General features: G+C 35.6%; 2 pseudogenes; both read right to left on the bottom strand.

The window, feature by feature from the left end:
* Window positions 1-676: 676 nt before the first annotated feature.
* On the bottom strand, window positions 677-2,550 carry LOC121226391 (pyruvate dehydrogenase E1 component subunit alpha-3, chloroplastic-like; annotated as a pseudogene).
* Window positions 2,551-5,089: 2,539 nt separating this feature from the next.
* On the bottom strand, window positions 5,090-5,868 carry LOC121226387 (60S acidic ribosomal protein P1-like; annotated as a pseudogene).
* Between the last annotated feature and the right edge of the window lie 1,680 nt (window positions 5,869-7,548).

The following is a 7,548-nucleotide window of genomic DNA, read 5'->3' as shown; positions in this document are numbered from 1 at the left end:
AATGCCAAAATTAAACATCAAGACGTTAAAAAGTAGCATATCATTCCCTCCTAATTTGTTTGTAAAAAAATTTCTAACAATAAAACCTAACTAATATAGAGGCCAACTATAATTTGGGGGCATTGATGAAACGTGCAAGACTGAAAATGACCATAAAAAAAAATAATAAGAGAGTCTCGCATACTTGCCAGCCTCCTAGGTTAGGTGACAACAAAAAAGCAAGCTTACTGCAGCCACTTCCATTATTTGTAAATAATACTGATAAGATAAGGGATCACAATTTGCCTCTATTACAAATGAAACAAAGCAAAAAGTACCATCAAATCCTTTTTAAATCTTTTGACATATGAAACCACTCCACTACATATGCATGTAAGGTTCTATCCACTACAATTCCTATTTCCTAGGCAACATGCTAGGATGATTCTCTAAAGGGCACTGAAATAGCAGTCAAGTAATCTAGGAAGAGTTATAGTGCCTGCAAAGCAAATCTCAGTTTGTGGAAGGAACTTTTAGGAAAAGCAGAGCATTTAAGTCATCAAACTATGAGCATGGCAGGAAATGGGCCGCATTTAAAGCATTTGTCCAAGTAACAAATGGAGATTAAATAAAGAAAACCAGAATTTTAAATAGACAGATAGCATAAGGAACGTATAACTTGTTACACAAGAACCAATGAAACAAAAGAAACCGGAAATTGCTATCATGAACTAAATATATGAGATCAAGTAAGAACAAAATGTGTGCATAAATGGTTTGGTTACTGTCCTTTGAAAGCTTAGACATGAGCAGTGCCTTCTGTGAATTTTGGATCCTCACATCTATATCGACCATCTGGTCCGATTCCAAAACCTTTTGGATCGGCAAAGACATTTTCGAGCAGCTGACTCTGAGAAGGAACGGGGCTTTCATCCGCAAACTCAACAGCATCCTCTACCACTTCATCTATCTTCTTATCTATAGCCTTTAATCTGCTTCACTGGCCAGACTGTTCTCAATGAGGTATTTCTTCAGGGCTGTGATGGATCTCTTGCAGCATAGTGAGCTTTCTCAGCTGCCAAAGAAGCAGAGCACAACATTGAATTAGATGACATTTCTGAACTCTTAAAGGTCCAAATCAAGAACAGAATATGTAAAATGTTCCTCAAGATCAGGGTTCAGTAGTAATTCACTTAGAAACTCAAAATTTCATCCCTAAAAATCTAAAATTTCATCATTTATCTTCCGAAACATAACAAACCCATCTTTATGAAACATAAAGAGTTTAATAAACAAAGTAATCACTTCACTGTAAGACAATAATATTACAGGACCAGTAGAACACAATATGCATGCAGATGGTTCCTGTTTTATCATTCAAAGCTGCAATGTAATAAGGGCTCAATCAAAACAACAGTAACATAAAGGAAAAATGGTGGCTTTCAAGAATTTAGCAATTTAATCATAATAATATATACTGAGAAAAAAAAGGAACAAATGGCTTACAGGGTCACGAAGCTCGTCGGGGTCAGCCAATGAGTGTCCTCTAAACCTGTATGTCCTCGCATTCGACCAACGTTGGACCCTTCCTCTCCTTAGCCCGACCAATTGCCTCCTTAGCCACTTCCCTCACCTTCAAAACATCCATTCCATCCACATGGATGCCAGGCATCCCAAAGGCAGGTCCTGTCTTATAATCTGAGGATCAGACGTAGCCCTCAAATGAGACATCCCAATAGCCACAAATTGTTCTCAACCACAAACACAATGGGCAACTTCCACAAGGCCGCCATATCAAACACTCAAAGAACTGCCCATTGTTACAAGTTCCATCGCCGAAAAACGCCAATGGTAACATGATCACAATCCGCTTCTTTAGAACCTCCTCTTATATTTGGAGGTAAAGCCGGCCCCCGTGGCAACGGGAATTCCTTCACCAATAAAAGCAAACCCCCCTAGCAGATTGTGTTCCCTAGAGAAATATGCATCGACCCACCTTGGCCGCGGCAAGCACCGGGGTCTTACCGAAGAGATCACTCATGACGGCGCGTGCGGGACTCCTTTGCTCCAAGGCGTGCACGTGATCAGGTATGTGCTTACGACAGAATCTTGCTGCTTTAAGAGCTTAATAAAACCAGTTGAAACAGCTTCTTGGCCGTTGTAAAGATGAACAAAACCAAACATTTTGCCTCTGTATACATCTGAGCCACATATCTTCAAATGCTCTCTAGTATCATATCTTCGTATAATTCCAATCCTTCCTCTTTCGTAATTAGCTGAAACAAACAAAAAAAAAGATTTGTTAGGGAACGGATAAACCAAACTTAATTGACTGCAAAAGGGAAAGAAAAAAGGTACGGCTGGGGGACTTGGATTTCTTTCTAACAACATCGGAGACGGCACGCGGTCCCAATCGACGGGAGTTCAATTGGAAGAAACTGAGGGGATTTGCGGTAGATCCGAGGAAAGGGAGCGGGTTTGGGGGAACGAGGGGTCTGTCGTGAGATGCAGGGGAAGTGGGATGAGAGAGAAGGCTGCGTACTGATCTGGCTGCAAAGAAGCGCCATTCATTTGTTACTTTAGTTCTGAGTCTGACAGAGAGTGAGAGAGAAGGAAAAGAAGGGGGAGGGTGAGCGATATAATCAAAGAGAGAAGAGCGAGGAGAAGGCGGAGGAAACGAGGGGTAGATTCACTTTGCTGCGGCTATTTTACCAAAAATAATTAAAAAAATTTATATTTAAAAAATAATTCAAATTTAAAATATTCACAAAATAACTAAAATGACAGTAAAATGGGGTGGTGGCTTGTCAATTTCCCGGCACCACTTAGTATTTTGGACCCATGATGCTGATAATTGTGTCAGACTTAAAAAAATGATTTTTTAGTTCTGATCTGCAATGTCGGAACTAGTGTATTTTTTTTAAATCGTATATATTGGTATACAGGGAAAAAGAAAAAAAAAATTTGAGTGCTAGCCCGTCAATCAGACTTAAAAAAAGATTTTCTTGGTCTGGTTTGTCAATGGTCGGAATCAGTGTATTTTTTAAATCATATCATACTGATATACAGGAAAAAAAAATTGAGTGCTGACACCACCTTTACAGAATTTTTTTTTACATTTTGGGTGTCATTGGCCAGCACCAATGTACAACAAAATTTAAAAAAAAAAAAAATTTGATGGTGACCTGCTAATGGCCGACACACTTTTATGTAAATTTTTTTTTTTACATTTGGGGTGTATTGGCCGGCACCAGTATACGAAAAATAAAAAAAATTTGGTGGTAGCCTGCAATGGCTGACCACCACCAATTTTTTTTTCGTATATGGTGCCGGCCAATGACACCCCAAAATGTAAATTTTTTTACATAAATGGTGCCGGGCCATTGGCAAGCCACCACCAAATTTTTTTTTTAATTTTTCGTATACTGGTGTCGGCAAATGACACCCCAGATGTAAAAAAAAAATCCGTAAAGGTGGTGCCGGCTGTCAACAAATTTTTTTTTCTTTTTCCCTGTATACCAATATGATACGATTTAAAAAAATACACTGGTTTCGGCCATTGACAGGCCAGAACTAAAAAAAATATTTTTTTGTAATTTGACACAATATTAAGCAATCATGGGTCCAAAATACCAGGTGTGCGACCATTAACAGGCCACCACCCCATTTTACTGTTCATTTCAAGTTATTTTGGTGATTGTTTTTAAATGGGTTATTTTGTAAATATAATTTTTTTTATTTGATAAAAAGCCCCACTTTGCGAATTTTGATATTGGGAAAGAAAGTAAAGCCACCAGTATTAACGACTTTTGGGGACTTCACGTTGTAAGTTCAGTTAAAGAGCAAGTAAGACGGTTACCAAAGTGGTTGCTCTAGTGGTAAAACATTATTGTGCTTAAAGAGGAAATTGAATATGCAACTTTTACGAATCACACCCCAAAATATTATGACTATTGAGAGCTAAATTCATATAATCTCGAACTAACAGTGTAATGCCTAACATTATTATCTACAACTGAGAGATATGATACTAACTCGATATCAATTGATATCAACCTTTGAAAAACACATTCTAAAAGTTAGCCTTAAGGTTAAAACTATTGAAATTAGAGAACCTTGATCCATGAAACACCACTACAAAATCTCATACTTTGTATGTGTTTCTTCTGGTTTTTTCTTGTTTTCCCTTTTTAGTGTCTTTAGATTTGGAAATTCTTGAATAAAATGCACCCATAACCTAAAATAAGAAGCATAGCATTGTATAGATAACCGATGTTAGCATCGGCTAAATAAGGTCATTATCTTTTAATGCATGTTATGTGATTTCTTTACAGTAGTTGTCCGCAAGGTCCAAGCTAGATCTTTGATCGCCCGCGTTGGGCTCCAGATTTATTCTAAAAATACAAGAGATTAAGATAAGCTATTATCACCTATCTAACTCAAAATAGCCAATTTGGTTAGCTCAACAGTATAGATAGGACCCAATTGGATGGAAGTGGATAGAAACTGAAACAAATCGGGCACTTGTTCCGTTAATCTCATCCATCCATCCATCCATCCATCCATCATCTGTAAGGGGATAGTCTTATGCGTTTGGGGCTATAAGCTTCAAACTTGATAAGGCCAATTAAAGTTTCGTACTCCAACCTGGCAGACCACCTCAAGCAGTGGATGAGTTCAATGTCTTTTTCAGCTAAAGTCAATTTCCAATATATATATCATGCACAAATTAAAAGGTCACGCCTGTGACAGAGCATTTGATAGCTGATATAGAGTAACAGGTTCCAACAAGTTTGCATGGTTTCTCTGCCAGGATGATCAAAGTATCAGTGCAGCTTCATTTTAACAGCAAGACTAATATTTAATATAGGCTAATCTCTGGTCTTTTTGATTGGTTAAATTTCAGTCAATAGCTTAAGAACTACTAACCTAAAAGACACTTTGAAAACAGTGCATGCATGGCATGGAATAAAGCACATCAATTCAACACTCAATAACAAATGTCAAATTTGCTCTAGAATACTGTTATATATAAGAAGGTTCAAACATACGTTTCAAAAATGAAAAACTACTTAGTGCCACTTCACTAAAAATACAGACTTACCAAATCAATAAAACTCAATAGGTAACTACTGTCATAGCTTACTGCAATGAACCAGTAATCAACCATTCATACACTGAAAGGAGCTCCTAATCAAATAAACTGAATCCCATATCATCATCGCTCTCTTCCTCTGGTTCTTCCTGCAAAATTACCAAAGAATAACACATCAGAACAAACAGTGAAACAAATATTAAACACAAGGAAATCAGGGTCATTTATTTGTAAATTTTAGTCCACCTTCTTTCTTCTCCTCGGCAGGAGGTGGAGCAGCAGCTCCACACCAGCACCAGCTGCAACAGTGCAGCTGCAGCAACTGCGGCACCAGCACCGGCAGCACCAACATTGGTTATGAGATCCTCATGTTACACTTTCAAAAAGCTTAGCAAACAAGCTTGGCCAATAAGATTCAACAGAGACATTTGCAGCTTTGACTAGAGTTGCAATCTTCTCATCTATTAGCTATAATTAAAGAACAAACAAACCAATATTCCCATACACTAGAGAACCTATCATTCTTTCATAACCGAAAGCCCTTTTTTTCTTCGTTCATTCCGTAATTATATCATAAAAATTGAAAACATTCAAATTATAACTCATCAAATCCAGTAATGCATAAAGATTCAGTGATGGGGATGCCATCATCATAGAGAATCAATGCGGCGTAAGAGCAAGCAGCTTCGCCGGCTGAAGACATCTTTTCTACTACCAACATTAACACAAATGAACAAAGCATTGGAACCCAATGGATATAAAGATTAACAATAATGCAAGATTATAACTGAAAAGGAAATCCAAGGAACCTCATTAAGAAACAATTTCCAGAAAAAAAAAAGCAGAGAATACCTGAGAGGCGAAATCAGGGACTTCGAACACCTTTCTGAAGCAAGAGTGATAGGGATTTAGGGTTTCTCGTCGACTACTAAATGGGATTTTAAAGAAAGAGTCTAAATGGGCTCTCTAGATTTCTTAGGCCCATTTAACAAACCGGTCAGTATTGAAATTAGGCCCCTCCCAGTCACAATATGTATATCAAATTAATAATTTTATTTGCTTCATTTTTCATTTAATCTTCATGTTTTTTTTATTCTATTCGATCCATTTGATAATTAAATCATTGGTGGATTTTAAAAAAATATTATCTTCAAATTTTAATTGATTCTTTTTAAAAAAAATTGTAATAAGTAACAATGTTTTATTTAAAAGTATACATTTTTAATTTAAGCATAATGATAAATTTAGAATATTTATATGCTTTGTCAATTCGATCTTTTTATTATTTTAATTAAATTTGGCTTTTAATATTTAAAGAGTCGAATTTGACCATTATATTTTAAAAAGAATCAAATTAAATTTTTTATGGAAATACTAAGCAAAATTTAAAATTTTAAACTAGGAGCCCTCTTATTTCATGTGTACTTCATGTTTTTTTTTTTAATTTTTTATAAATTTTAAATTATTTATTGATTTGACATATAAGATAAATAATATTATTTTACATGAAGTACACTTAAACTATCATGCGGATTGTCACGCCAACATTGTTAACAATTAATGTTTTAGTTAACATTTTGTTAAAAAAATTTAACTATTTTTAAAAGATTATAATTAATTAGTTAAATAATAATAATTAAAGTAAAAAAATGTAAATATCAAAAACTAATTTATTATATCTTTACTTTATTTGATACCAATTTATTTATTGGTTTCAATATGTATATACATTAATTATTCAAACCATACAGTAAAAAATAAAATGTCTTAATCTTGTAATTATTTCATTGATTCTCTGAATATATTGTAATAAAATAGGAAGGCATCATTACAAACTAACAGATTGTCAGCAATGTGCTTATCATTTATTATTGATTTCATTGATTTATTAGAAAGAGATAGTATATATTTTCAATAACATTGATAGGTGTCGAGTCCACCAATATAAACCTACGTCTAATTTGCAATTTAAGCAGTATAGGGAGTAGGGTCGATCCCTCAGAGACTGGGTTACTGCAAATTGTTGCTCTCTTGACCAATTTATGTCGGGACAGTTGTCGTGCCCAAGTATTAAGAGGGAGATAAAATCGAAAACCTGGAACTGAAATAAATAAATAAAAGCGTGAAAAGTAAAGTTGAAAATGAAATAAAAAACAGTTAAATAAATTGAAGAAAAATTAATTAGAATAAGCTCAGCTTTAGGCACAGATTTTCCTCGTTTTAAACCGATCCTCGAAATTAGATAAACTCTTTCCAATAAGCTAGTTATGGAACGTCCAATAACTAACCCTTATCGGTCGAACAACCACGAACGTTCCTGATTTAGAACTCTAGCAGCTTTGCGTTCTAGAAGAGCCTAGCTCGAACCAATGCCCTCAACCGCGTGGGACATTTAAATCCGGTTACTACTTCCCTTGACGGAACCAAGCAGCAATCTCCACTTGGCACGCCAATGGTTCACAGAAAACCGATTA

Source organism: Gossypium hirsutum, unplaced genomic scaffold (assembly GCF_007990345.1).
Source record: "Gossypium hirsutum isolate 1008001.06 unplaced genomic scaffold, Gossypium_hirsutum_v2.1 scaffold_157, whole genome shotgun sequence".
Taxonomy (NCBI): Eukaryota; Viridiplantae; Streptophyta; class Magnoliopsida; order Malvales; family Malvaceae; genus Gossypium; species Gossypium hirsutum.
The sequence above is the reverse complement of the archived record's forward strand: the minus strand, read 5'-3'. Positions and strand labels throughout refer to the sequence as shown.